Genomic DNA, 14,284 nt, shown 5'->3' on the forward strand with positions numbered 1-14,284 from the left:
GTCACTACCTCCCCGTGCCGGGAGTGGGTAATTTGCGCGCCTGCTGCCTTCCTTGGATGTGGTAGCCGTTTCTCAGGCTCCCTCTCCGGAATCGAACCCTGATTCCCCGTTACCCGTTACAACCATGGTAGGCGCAGAACCTACCATCGACAGTTGATAAGGCAGACATTTGAAAGATGCGTCGCCGGTACGGAGACCGTGCGATCAGCACAAAGTTATCCAGAGTCACCAAAGCAAACGGACGCAGACGAGCCACGCCGATTGGTTTTGATCTAATAAAAGCATCCCTCCCATTTCTGGTCGGGACTCAGTTCAGCATGTATTAGCTCTAGAATTACCACAGTTATCCAAGTCATGTGGTACGATCTAAGGAACCATAACTGATTTAATGAGCCATTCGCGGTTTCACCTTATTTTGGCTTGCACTTAGACATGCATGGCTTAATCTTTGAGACAAGCATATGACTACTGGCAGGATCAACCAGGGAGCTGCTAGCAGCTTTTTTTTTCGTTCGGAGGAACCTCCCGGGTCCGCAGAGCACCGGGTCCGAATCTTATGATGTACATTTTTTTTTCCTTCTGTATCAACAAGTACGGGGGCGACTTCCCAATATCGACACCCGCTTTGCAATTGCAAAGTCTTTCCTTCCATCTCTAATTAATTTTCCTAGGGAGTAGGCGAGGCCAAACTTCCAAGGCTTTCACTGGCGAATATATCGCGCTCTTAGAAACTCGCATGGTACTTGGCGAGTGGATTTCAAATTATATGATCGGTGCCCACATTCGGGCGCGGCCCACTGCGGGAGCAGACCGTTGGCCCGTGGGCTCGCTGTGAACTAATTTGCCCACTGGTCCGAAAAGTATTCATTTCTAAACACCTTTGGCCAGGGCTGAAGACCGCGACTAACCCCTTTGAAACTTGTCTCTCAGGGAGCTGCGATCCATCAAACATTTCATTGTTAACAGAGGGGAACCATTACTTGGTTAAGACGATAGGACACGCGTTCCCCACCATTTCGCATCCAATCGAATTGCCGCACAAGAGCTCGTTACCTGAGAAAGGTATAGCATTGGCTCGCAGCTAGTGTATTGCAGTTCAGACAGATAGGCCACTTTAGATAGTTCTTAGTGTTCACAGTTATCACCAAGACTAGACCCATATGGATTTAATTCTTCAAGGAGCAGCGGTCCACCAATAAGAGAGATGAAGACATGTTTTCGGATGGCCACAACGCCCCCTCGCCACCCAAATGTGCATGTTTTAAGTGTACATTGGGAGTCGACGGAACATCGGGAGTCCGCTTGCTTTCTCCGGATCAGCTGCCACCCCCCTGATCTACCAGATAGACAAGAACATGTCTTCTCCACCAATCTCATCCACCGAAGCTCCGATCATGGCTTCTTCTACCTTTATACTGATATACCCCCACGGAGCAACATGCGGGCAAGGGAACTCTTGCTACCCTTCAGTAAAGCAGGTATCTCTTATAGATGGTGACTGCACCTTGGCCAGGATTGAAGACCGCGACTAACCCCTTTGAAACTTGTCTCTCAGGGAGCTGCGATCCATCAAACATTTCATTGTTAACAGAGGGGAACCATTACTTGGTTAAGACGATAGGACACGCGTTCCCCACCATTTCGCATCCAATCGAATTGCCGCACAAGAGCTCGTTACCTAAGAAAGGTATAGCATTGGCTCGCAGCTAGTGTATTGCAGTTCAGACAGATAGGCCACTTTAGATAGTTCTTAGTGTTCACAGTTATCACCAAGACTAGACCCATATGGAATTAATTCTTCAAGGAGCAGCGGTCCACCAATAAGAGAGATGAAGACATGTTTTCGGATGGCCACAACGCCCCCTCGCCACCCAAATGTGCATGTTTCAAGTGTACATTGGGAGTCGACGGAACATCGGGAGTCCGCTTGCTTTCTCCGGATCAGCTGCCACCCCCCTGATCTACCAGATAGACAAGAACATGTCTTCTCCGCCAATCTCATCCACCGAAGCTCCGATCATGGCTTCTTCTACCTTTATACTGATATACCCCCACGGAGCAACATGCGGGCAAGGGAACTCTTGCTACCCTTCAGTAAAGCAGGTATCTCTTATAGATGGTGACTGCACCTTGGCCAGGATTGAAGACCGCGACTAACCCCTTTGAAACTTGTCTCTCAGGGAGCTGCGATCCATCAAACATTTCATTGTTAACAGAGGGGAACCATTACTTGGTTAAGACGACCGGACACGCGTTCCCCACCATTTCGCATCCAATCGAATCGCCGCACAAGAGCTCGTTACCTGAGAAAGGTATAGCATTGGCTCGCAGCTTGTGTATTGCAGTTCAGACAGATAGGCCACTTTAGATAGTTCTTCGTGTTCACAGTTAAGACCACGGCTAGACCCATATGGAATTAATTCTTCAAGGAGCAGCGGTACACCAAGCATTTCATTGTGTACTAGAAAGCACCTCTACCATGTAACAAACATACGACCACCAAATTTCTGCTTACTTCCCCCAGCGGATAGTATTTGCTAGTATCATCCACAAAGTAAATCAATTTTTTCAATGTACCGCTTCTTGGGGGAACTGGGCATGAATCAATCAAGCATTTTGAGGTAGCATGTCCGCTTCACCGCGAGGTGCTCTGAATACCATTATACATTCTTTTTCATCATCCACTTTCAGACCACTACAAGACCCATACTGAATTAATTCCTCAAGGAGCTGCAGTCCACAAAACATTTTACTGTGTACTAGAGGGCACCTCCACCATGTAACAGAAAACATACAACCTTCTTAATTTAATTCTGCATTGTTTCCCAGACGATTTGTTAGCCATACAACAGTACCATCCACAGTAATTCACCTCTTTGAAATCCAATGCATTGTAGAGAAACTGAGGTGGTAGCATTCAAACCGTTCTGTAATGTTAATTCTGCTTCATAGAAAGGTGCTACAGGTTCCACAATAATTAATTGGATATTTTTGCAATATATATAGGGCGAGAAAACTCGGGGGGACTCCCTTTTCATTTATGTACATATTCTTTCCATATTGCAAATAATTCCAATTTTTCCCGATTGCATGTCCCCCTAATATACCCAAAATGGGCCTATCGATGGGTTCACAAAGGTACCCAAAATATGAGATTTTGACTGAAAGAGGCTGGCTAACTTCCGGGAACATGATCATAGGAAATAGGTCAAAATCCCGAATCGCAGTTGTTTACGAACAACCACGAACGGAGACTTAAAATAACCTATAAGGCTGGAATTCATGGGGCCTGTATAACAGGCATTTACACAGACTCTCGGGAGGGAGGGCTCTGTGGCCGGGAGAATTTTCTGGCTCCCCGCCCGAAACTTTTCAGAGTCCCTAATGCCTGCTTGAATGTGAATAAGCAGAGCCCGGTAGCTGATATTTTGCCGGGGTGTGGAGGCCCCGGTCGCCGCCAAATTCCTCTGGTCACAGCTTGTGTTAATACACATGTTAATTTTACATGCAAACCACCAATGACAATTTTCCTCGGCCGCGGAGGCCTCGGTCGCCGCCAGAATTTTCTGGTTCCCGCTCAATATATTGCAGAGTCCTGCAGGCCTGCTTCTGTAGGAATATGCAGAGCCCGGTAGCTGATATTTTGCCGGGGTGAGGAGGCCTCGGTCGCCGCCAAATTCCTCTCATCCCAGCTTGTGTTAATACACATGTTAATTTTACATGCAAAACCACCAATTACCATTTCCTCGGCCGCGGAGGCCTCGGTCGCCGGGAGATTTTCCTGGCTCCCCGCTCAATATACTGCACAGTCCCGCAGGCCTGTCTCCAGTGGAATACACACAGTCCGAGAGCCGAAAATTTGCCGGGGTGTGGAGGCCTCGGTCGCCAACAGATTGCCATAGGCTCTGGCTGCAATATTTACCGTGTATTTTTTCCCTCCAGAGACACCACTACACCCTATATAACCCAAAATGGGCCTTGACGCGTGTACACGCGGAGCCCGAGCGCCGAGAGTTCTCCCGGCCGCGGAGGCCTCGGTCGCCGGGAGAATTTCAACGGCCCCTGCTCGAAATTTTTCTAAGTCCAGAATGCCTGCTTCTCCCAGCCTGTGTTAATACACATGTTAATTTAACATGTAAAATCACCAAGGACCATTTCCTCGGCCGCGGAGGCCTCGGTCACCGCCAGAATTTTCTGGCTGCCCGCTCCCCATGGGTAGACGCGCTGCCCAAGCGCCGAGAGTTCTCCCGGCCGCGGAGGCCTCGGTCGCCGGGAGAATTTCTCCGGCCCCTGCTCGAAATTTTTCAAAGTCCAGAATGCCTGCTTCTCCCAGCATGTGTTAATACACATGTTAATTTAACATGTAATATTACCAATGACCTTTTCCTCGGCCGCGGAGGCCTCGGTCGCCGCCAGAATTTTCTGGCTGCCCGCTCCCCATGGGTAGACGCGGAGCCCGAGCGCCGAGAGTTCTCCCGGCCGCGGAGGCCTCGGTCGCCGGGAGAATTTCTCCGGCCCCTGCTCGAAATTTTTCAAAGTCCAGAATGCCTAGTTCTCCCAGCCTGTGTTAATACACATGTTAATTTAACATGTAAAATTACCAAGGATTATTATCCCGGCCGCAGAGGCCTCGGTCGCCGCCAGAAATTTCTGGCTCCCCGCTCAATGTATTGCAGAGTCCCGCAGGCTTGCTTCTCCAAGCCTGTGTTAATACACATGTTAATTTAACATGTAAAATTACAGAGGATTATTTCCCCGGCCGCGGAGGCCTCGGTCGCCGCCAGAATTTTCTGGCTGCCCGCTCAATGTATTGCAGAGTCCCGCAGGCTTGCTTCTCCAAGCCTGTGTTAATACACATGTTAATTTAACATGCAAAATCACCAATGACAAATTCCTCGGCCGCGGAGGCCTCGATCGCCGGGAAAATGTTCTGGCTCCCTGCTCGAATTTTTTTTCTAAGTCCCGATTCGCTATTACAGGCTGGCGCACGGAGTCCGAGGGGCGTAAATATGCCGGGTAGTGGTGCCTTCCGTCGCCGAGACATTTTACAATTGCCTGGGAGCAGTATTTAACATGTTAATTTTTTCCCCTCGTGACACCACTACCCCCTATATAACGCAAAATGGGCCTTGCCAAGGGGGCGCGCAACGCCCGAGCGCGGGCGTTTTTCCCGGCCGCCGAGACCTCCATCGCCGGGAGAATGTCTTCAGCTATTTGCTAGATTTCCCGATTCGCCCCGCACGACAAACAACCACGAACGAGGTGGTTTTCGAGAGTTCTCCCGGCCGCGGAGGCCTCGGTCGCAGGGAGAATTTCCCTGGCCCCTGCTCGAAATTTTTCTAAGTCCAGAATGCCTGCATCTCCCAGCCTGTGTTAAAACACATGTTAATTTAACATGTAAAATTACCAATGACCATTTCCTCGGCCGCAGAGGCCTCGGTCGCAGCCAGAATTTTCTGGCTCCCTGCTCAATATATTGCAGAGTCCCGCATGCTTGCTTCTCCAAGCCTGTGTTAATACACATGTTAATTTAACATGTAAAATTACCGAGGATTATTTCCCCGGCCGCGGAGGCCTCGGTCGCCGCCAGAAATTTCTGGCTCCCCGCTCAATATATTGCAGCGACCCGCAGGCTTGCTTCTCCCAGCCTGTGTTAATACACATGTTAATTTAACATGTAAAATCACCAAGGACCATTTCCTCGGCCGCGGAGGCCTCGGTCGCCGCCAGAATTTTCTGGCTGCCCGCTCCCCATGTGTAGACGCGGAGCCCGAGCGCCGAGAGTTCTCCCGGCCGCGGAGGCCTCGTAGCCGGGAGAATTTCTCGGGCCCCTGCTCGAAATTTTTCTAAGTCCAGAATGCCTGCTTCTCCCAGCCTGTGTTAATACACATGTTAATTTAACATGTAATTTTACCAATGACCTTTTCCTCGGCCGCGGAGGCCTCGGTCGCCGCCAGAATTTTCTGGCTCCCGGCTCAATATATTACAGAGTCCCGCAGGCCTGTCTCCAGTGGAATACACACAGTCCGAGAGCCGAAAATTTGCCGGGGTGTGGAGGCCTCGGTCGCCAACAGATTGCCATAGGCTCTGGCTGCAATATTTACCGTGTATTTTTTCCCTCCAGAGACACCACTACCCCCTATAAAACCCAAAATAGGCCTTGCGGTGGGTACACGCAGAGCCCGAGCGCCGAAGTTCTCCCGGCCGCGGAGGCCTCGGTCGCCGGGAGAATTTCTCCGGCCCCTGCTCGAAATTTTTCAAAGTCCAGAATGCCTGCTTCTCCCAGCCTGTGTTAATACACATGTTAATTTAACATGTTAAATTATCGAGGATTATTTCCCCGGCCGTGGAGGCCTCGGTCGCCGCCAGAATTTTCTGGCTCCCCGCTCAATATATTGCAGAGTCCCGCAGGCTTGCTTCTCCCAGCCTGTGTTAATACACATGTTAATTTAACATGTAAAATCACCGAGGACCATTTCCTCGGCCGCGGAGGCCTCGGTCGCCGCCAGAATTTTCTGGCTCACCTCTCAATGTATTGCAGAGTCCCGCAGGCTTGGTTCTCCAAGCCTGTGTTAATACACATGTTAATTTAACATGTAAAATTACCGAGGATTATTTCCCCGGCCGCGGAGGCCTCGGTCGCCGCCAGAATTTTCTGGCTCCCCGCTCAATGTATTGCAGAGTCCCGCAGGCTTGGTTCTCCAAGCCTGTGTTAATACACATGTTAATTTAACATGTAAAATTACCGAGGATTATTTCCCCGGCCACGGAGGCCTCGGTCGCCGACAGAATTGTCTGGCTCCCTGCTCGAATTTTTTCTAAGTCCCGATTCGCTATTACAGGCTGGCGCACGGAGTCAGAGGGGCGGGAATTCGCCGGGTAGTGGTGCCTTCCGTCGCCGAGACATTTTTCTATTGCCTGGAAGCTGTATTTAACATGTTAATTTTTTCCCCCTCGGGACACCACTACCCCCTATATAACCCAACATGGGCCTTGCCGCGGGTACACGCGGAGCCCGAGCGCCGAGTGTTCTCCCGGCCGCGGAGGCCTCGGTCGCCGGGAGAATTTCTCCGGCCCCTGCTCGAAATTTTTCAAAGTCCAGAATGCCTGCTTCTCCCAGCCTGTGTTAATACACATGTTAATTTAACATGTTAAATTACCGAGGATTATTTCCCCGGCCGTGGAGGCCTCGGTCGCCGCCAGAATTTTCTGGCTCCCCGCTCAATATATTGCAGAGTCCCGCAGGCTTGCTTTTCCCAGCCTGTGTTAATACACATGTTAATTTAACATGTAAAATTACCAATGACCATTTCCTCGGCCGCAGAGGCCTCGGTCGCCGCCAGAATTTTCTGGCTCCCCGCTCAATGTATTGCAGAGTCCCGCAGGCATGCTTCTCCAAGCCTGTGTTAATACACATGTTAATTTAACATGTTAAATTACCGAGGATTATTTCCCCGGCCGTGGAGGCCTCGGTCGCCGCCAGAATTTTCTGGCTCCCCGCTCAATATATTGCAGAGTCCCGCAGGCTTGCTTTTCCCAGCCTGTGTTAATACACATGTTAATTTAACATGTAAAATCACCAAGGACCATTTCCTCGGCCGCGGAGGCCTCGGTCGCCGCCAGAATTTTCTGGCTTCCCGCTCCCCATGGGTAGACGCGGAGCCCGAGCGCCGAGAGTTCTCCCGGCCGCGGAGGCCTCGGTCGCCGGGAGAATTTCTCCGGCCCCTGCTCGAAATTTTTCAAAGTCTAGAATGCCTAGTTCTCCCAGCCTGTGTTAATACACATGTTAATTTAACATGTAAAATTACCAAGGATTATTATCCCGGCCGCAGAGGCCTCGGTCGCCGCCAGAAATTTCTGGCTCCCCGCTCAATGTATTGCAGCGTCCCGCAGGCTTGCTTCTCCAAGCCTGTGTTAATACACATGTTAATTTAACATGTAAAATTACAGAGGATTATTTCCCCGGCCGCGGAGGCCTCGGTCGCCGCCAGAATTTTCTGGCTGCCCGCTCAATGTATTGCAGAGTCCCGCAGGCTTGCTTCTCCAAGCCTGTGTTAATACACATGTTAATTTAACATGCAAAATCACCAATGACAAATTCCTCGGCCGCGGAGGCCTCGATCGCCGGGAAAATGTTCTGGCTCCCTGCTCGAATTTTTTTTCTAAGTCCCGATTCGCTATTACAGGCTGGCGCACGGAGTCCGAGGGGCGTAAATATGCCGGGTAGTGGTGCCTTCCGTCGCCGAGACATTTTACAATTGCCTGGGAGCAGTATTTAACATGTTAATTTTTTCCCCTCGGGACACCACTACCCCCTATATAACCCAAAATGGGCCTTGCCAAGGGGGCGCGCAACGCCCGAGCGCGGGCGTTTTTCCCGGCCGCCGAGGCCTCCATCGCCGGGAGAATGTCTTCAGCTATTTGCTAGATTTCCCGATTCGCCCCGCACGGCAAACAACCACGAACGAGGTGGTTTTCGAGAGTTCTCCCGGCCGCGGAGGCCTCGGTCGCCGGGAGAATTTCTCGGGCCCCTGCTCGAAATTTTTCTAAGTCCAGAATGCCTGCATCTCCCAGCCTGTGTTAAAACACATGTTAATTTAACATGTAAAATTACCAATGACCATTTCCTCGGCCGCAGAGGCCTCGGTCGCAGCCAGAATTTTCTGGCTCCCTGCTCAATATATTGCAGAGTCCCGCATGCTTGCTTCTCCCAGCCTGTGTTAATACACATGGTTATTTAACATGTAAAATTACCGAGGATTATTTCCCTGGCCGCAGAGGCCGCGGTCGCCGCCAGAATTTTCTGGCTCCCCGCTCAATGTATTGCAGAGTCCCGCAGGCTTGCTTCTCCAAGCCTGTGTTAATACACATGTTAATTTAACATGTAAAATTACCGAGGATTATTTCCCCGGCCGCGGAGGCCTCGGTCGCCGCCAGAATTTTCTGGCTCCCCGCTCAATATATTGCAGCGACCCGCAGGCTTGCTTCTCCCAGCCTGTGTTAATACACATGTTAATTTAACATGTAAAATTACCGAGGATTATTTCCCCGGCCGCGGAGGCTTCGGTCGCCGCCAGAATTTTCTGGCTCCCGGCTCAATATATTACAGAGTCCCGCAGGCCTGTCTCCAGTGGAATACACACAGTCCGAGAGCCGAAAATTTGCCGGGGTGTGGAGGCCTCGGTCGCCAACAGATTGCCATAGGCTCTGGCTGCAATATTTACCGTGTATTTTTTCCCTCCAGAGACACCACTACCCCCTATATAACCCAAAATGGGCCTTGCGGCGTGTACACGCGGAGCCCGAGCGCCGAAGTTCTCCCGGCCGCGGAGGCCTCGGTCGCCGGGAGAATTTCTCCGGCCCCTGCTCGAAATTTTTCAAAGTCCAGAATGCCTGCTTCTCCCAGCCTGTGTTAATACACATGTTAATTTAACATGTAAAATTACCGAGGATTATTTCCCCGGCCGCGGAGGCCTCGGTCGCCGCCAGAATTTTCTGGCTCCCCGCTCAATGTATTGCAGAGTCCCGCAGGCTTGCTTCTCCCAGCCTGTGTTAATACACATGTTAATTTAACATGTAAAATCATTGAGGACCATTTCCTCGGCCGCGGAGGCCTCGGTCGCCGCCAGAATTTTCTGGCTCCCCGCTCAATGTATTGCAGAGTCCCGCAGGCTTGCTTCTCCCAGCCTGTGTTAATACACATGTTAATTTAACATGTAAAATCAACAAGGACCATTTCCTCGGCCGCGGAGGCCTCGGTCGCCGCCAGAATTTTCTGGCTGCCCGCTCCCCATTGGTAGACGCGGAGCCCGAGCGCCGAGAGTTCTCCCGGCCGCGGAGGCCTCGGTCGCCGGGAGAATTTCTCCGGCCCCTGCTCGAAATTTTTCAAAGTCCAGAATGCCTGCTTCTCCCAGCATGTGTTAATACACATGTTAATTTAACATGTAATATTACCAATGACCTTTTCCTCGTCCGCGGAGGCCTCGGTCGCCGCCAGAATTTTCTGGCTGCCCGCTCCCCATGGGTAGACGCGCTGCCCGAGCGCCGAGATTTCTCCCGGCCGCGGAGGCCTCTGTCGCCGGGAGAATTTCTCTGGCCCCTGCTCGAAATTTTTCAAAGTCCAGAATGCCTAGTTCTCCCAGCCTGTGTTAATACACATGTTAATTTAACATGTAAAATTACCAAGGATTATTATCCCGGCCGCAGAGGCCTCGGTCGCCGCCAGAAATTTCTGGCTCCCCGCTCAATGTATTGCAGAGACCCGCAGGCTTGCTTCTCCAAGCCTGTGTTAATACACATGTTAATTTAACATGTAAAATTACCGAGGATTATTTCCCCGGCCGCGGAGGCCTCGATCGCCGCCAGAAATTTCTGGCTCCCCGCTCAATATATTGCAGCGACCCGCAGGCTTGCTTCTCCCAGCCTGTGTTAATACACATGTTAATTTAACATGTAAAATCACCAAGGACCATTTCCTCGGCCGCGGAGGCCTCGGTCGCCGCCAGAATTTTCTGGCTGCCCGCTCCCCATGTGTAGACGCGGAGCCCGAGCGCCGAGAGTTCTCCCGGCCGCGGAGGCCTCGGTCGCCGCCAGAATTTTCTGGCTCCCCGCTCAATGTATTGCAGAGTCCCGCAGGCTTGCTTCTCCAAGCCTGTGTTAATACACATGTTAATTTAACATGCAAAATCACCAATGACAATTTCCTCGGCCGCGGAGGCCTCCATCGCCGGGAGAATTTTCTGGCTCTCTGCTCGAATTTTTTCTAAGTCCCGATTCGCTATTACAGGCTGGCGCACGGAGTCCGAGGGGCGGAAATATGCCGGGTAGTGGTGCCTTCCGTCGCCGAGACATTTTACAATTGCCTGGGAGCAGTATTTAACATGTTAATTTTTTCCCCCTCGGGACACCACTACCCCCTATATAACCCAAAATGGGCCATGCAATGGGTGCCCACAACGCCCGAGCGCGGGCATTTTTCCCGGGCGCCGAGGCCTCGATCGCCGGGAGAATGTCTCCAGCTATTTGCATGATGTCCCGATTCGCCCCACAAGGCGAACAACCACGAACGAGGTGGTTTTCGTTCGTGGTTGTTTTCGTTCGTGGTTGTTTACTGTTCGTGGTTGTTTTCATTCGTGGTTGTTGTGCGTTCGTGGTTGTTGTCGTTCGGGGTTGTTTTCCGTTCGTGGTTGTTGTCGTTCGTGGTTGTTGTCGTTCGTGGTTGTTGTCGTTCGTGGTTGTTTTCCGTTCGTGGTTGTTTTACGTTCGTGGTTGTTTTCGAGGCAATTGGTACTTTGAAAATTTCAATCGGTTAGCTAGAAAAAATTCTCCCGGCGGTGATTGCCTTGATCGCCGGGAGAATTTTCTGGCTCCCCGATAAAATTTTTTCCAAGTCCCGATTCGCTCTTACTAGCTGGCGCACGGAGTCCGAGGGGCGGGAATTCGCCGGGTAGTGGTGTGTTCCGTCGCCGAGACATTTTCCTATTGCCTGGAAGCAGTATTTAACATGTTAATTTTTTCCCCCTCGGGACACCACTACCCCCTATATAACACAAAATGGGCCTTGCCGCGGGTACACCCGGAGCCCGAGCGCCGAGAGTTCTCCCGGCCGCAGAGGCCTCGGTCGCCGGGAGATTTTCTCCGGCCCCTGCTCGAAATTTTCCAAAGTCCAGAATGCCTGCTTCTCCCAGCCTGTGTTAATACACATGTTAATTTAACATGTAAAATCACCAAGGACCATTTCCTCGGCCGCGGAGGCCTCGGTCGCCGCCAGAATTTTCTGGCTGCCCGCTCCCCAAGGGTAGACGCGGAGCCCGAGCGCCGAGAGTTCTCCCGGCCGCGGAGGCCTCGGTCGCCGGGAGAATTTCTCCGGCCCCTGCTCGAAATTTTTCAAAGTCCAGAATGCCTGCTTCTCCCAGCATGTGTTAATACACATGTTAATTTAACATGTAATATTACCAATGACCTTTTCCTCGGCCGCGGAGGCCTCGGTCGCCGCCAGAATTTTCTGGCTGCCCGCTCCCCATGGGTAGACGCGGAGCCCGAGCGCCGAGAGTTCTCCCGGCCGCGGAGGCCTCGGTCGCCGGGAGAATTTCTCCGGCCCCTGCTCGAAATTTTTCAAAGTCCAGAATGCCTAGTTCTCCCAGCCTGTGTTAATACACATGTTAATTTAACATGTAAAATTACCAAGGATTATTATCCCGGCCGCAGAGGCCTCGGTCGCCGCCAGAAATTTCTGGCTCCCCGCTCAATGTATTGCAGAGTCCCGCAGGCTTGCTTCTCCAAGCCTGTGTTAATACACATGTTAATTTAACATGTAAAATTACAGAGGATTATTTCCCCGGCCGCGGAGGCCACGGTCGCCGCCAGAATTTTCTGGCTGCCCGCTCAATGTATTGCAGAGTCCCGCAGGCTTGCTTCTCCAAGCCTGTGTTAATACACATGTTAATTTAACATGCAAAATCACCAATGACAAATTCCTCGGCCGCGGAGGCCTCGATCGCCGGGAAAATGTTCTGGCTCCCTGCTCGAATTTTTTTTCTAAGTCCCGATTCGCTATTACAGGCTGGCGCACGGAGTCCGAGGGGCGTAAATATGCCGGGTAGTGGTGCCTTCCGTCGCCGAGACATTTTACAATTGCCTGGGAGCAGTATTTAACATGTTAATTTTTTCCCCTCGGGACACCACTACCCCCTATATAACCCAAAATGGGCCTTGCCAAGGGGGCGCGCAACGCCCGAGCGCGGGCGTTTTTCCCGGCCGCCGAGGCCTCCATCGCCGGGAGAATGTCTTCAGCTATTTGCTAGATTTCCCGATTCGCCCCGCACGGCAAACAACCACGAACGAGGTGGTTTTCGAGAGTTCTCCCGGCCGCAGAGGCCTCGGTCGCCGGGAGAATTTCTCGGGCCCCTGCTCGAAATTTTTCTAAGTCCAGAATGCCTGCATCTCCCAGCCTGTGTTAAAACACATGTTAATTTAACATGTAAAATTACCAATGACCATTTCCTCGGCCGCAGAGGCCTCGGTCGCAGCCAGAATTTTCTGGCTCCCTGCTCAATATATTGCAGAGTCCCGCATGCTTGCTTCTCCCAGCCTGTGTTAATACACATGGTTATTTAACATGTAAAATTACCGAGGATTATTTCCCTGGCCGCAGAGGCCGCGGTCGCCGCCAGAATTTTCTGGCTCCCCGCTCAATGTATTGCAGAGTCCCGCAGGCTTGCTTCTCCAAGCCTGTGTTAATACACATGTTAATTTAACATGTAAAATTACCGAGGATTATTTCCCCGGCCGCGGAGGCCTCGGTCGCCGCCAGAATTTTCTGGCTCCCCGCTCAATATATTGCAGCGACCCGCAGGCTTGCTTCTCCCAGCCTGTGTTAATACACATGTTAATTTAACATGTAAAATTACCGAGGATTATTTCCCCGGCCGCGGAGGCCTCGGTCGCCGCCAGAATTTTCTGGCTCCCGGCTCAATATATTACAGAGTCCCGCAGGCCTGTCTCCAGTGGAATACACACAGTCCGAGAGCCGAAAATTTGCCGGCGTGTGGAGGCCTCGGTCGCCAACAGATTGCCATAGGCTCTGGCTGCAATATTTACCGTGTATTTTTTCCCTCCAGAGACACCACTACCCCCTATATAACCCAAAATGGGCCTTGCGGCGGGTACACGCGGAGCCCGAGCGCCGAAGTTCTCCCGGCCGCGGAGGCCTCGGTCGCCGGGAGAATTTCTCCGGCCCCTGCTCGAAATTTTTCAAAGTCCAGAATGCCTGCTTCTCCCAGCCTGTGTTAATACACATGTTAATTTAACATGTAAAATTACCGAGGATTATTTCCCCGGCCGCGGAGGCCTCGGTCGCCGCCAGAATTTTCTGGCTCCCCGCTCAATGTATTGCAGAGTCCCGCAGGCTTGCTTCTCCCAGCCTGTGTTAATACACATGATAATTTAACATGTAAAATCATTGAGGACCATTTCCTCGGCCGCGGAGGCCTCGGTCGCCGCCAGAATTTTCTGGCTCCCCGCTCAATGTATTGCAGAGTCCCGCAGGCTTGCTTCTCCCAGCCTGTGTTAATACACATGTTAATTTAACATGTAAAATCAACAAGGACCATTTCCTCGGCCGCGGAGGCCTCGGTCGCCGCCAGAATTTTCTGGCTGCCCGCTCCCCATTGGTAGACGCGGAGCCCGAGCGCCGAGAGTTCTCCCGGCCGCGGAGGCCTCGGTCGCCGGGAGAATTTCTCCGGCCCCTGCTCGAAATTTTTCAAAGTCCAGAATGCCTGCTTCT

The 14,284-nt window shown here is 51.7% G+C and overlaps 1 non-coding gene across 1 annotated transcript in view; it reads right to left on the reverse strand.

The window, feature by feature from the left end:
- Positions 1 to 488, reverse strand: part of LOC134545487 (small subunit ribosomal RNA) — a 1,990-nt gene extending 1,502 nt beyond the window's left edge. Inside the window, exon 1 of the ribosomal RNA XR_010078579.1 lies at positions 1 to 488. This exon is cut by the window's left edge and continues 1,502 nt beyond it. This is a non-coding gene — a ribosomal RNA (small subunit ribosomal RNA).
- Between the last annotated feature and the right edge of the window lie 13,796 nt (positions 489 to 14,284).

Source organism: Bacillus rossius, unplaced genomic scaffold (assembly GCF_032445375.1).
Source record: "Bacillus rossius redtenbacheri isolate Brsri unplaced genomic scaffold, Brsri_v3 Brsri_v3_scf757, whole genome shotgun sequence".
Taxonomy (NCBI): Eukaryota; Metazoa; Arthropoda; class Insecta; order Phasmatodea; family Bacillidae; genus Bacillus; species Bacillus rossius.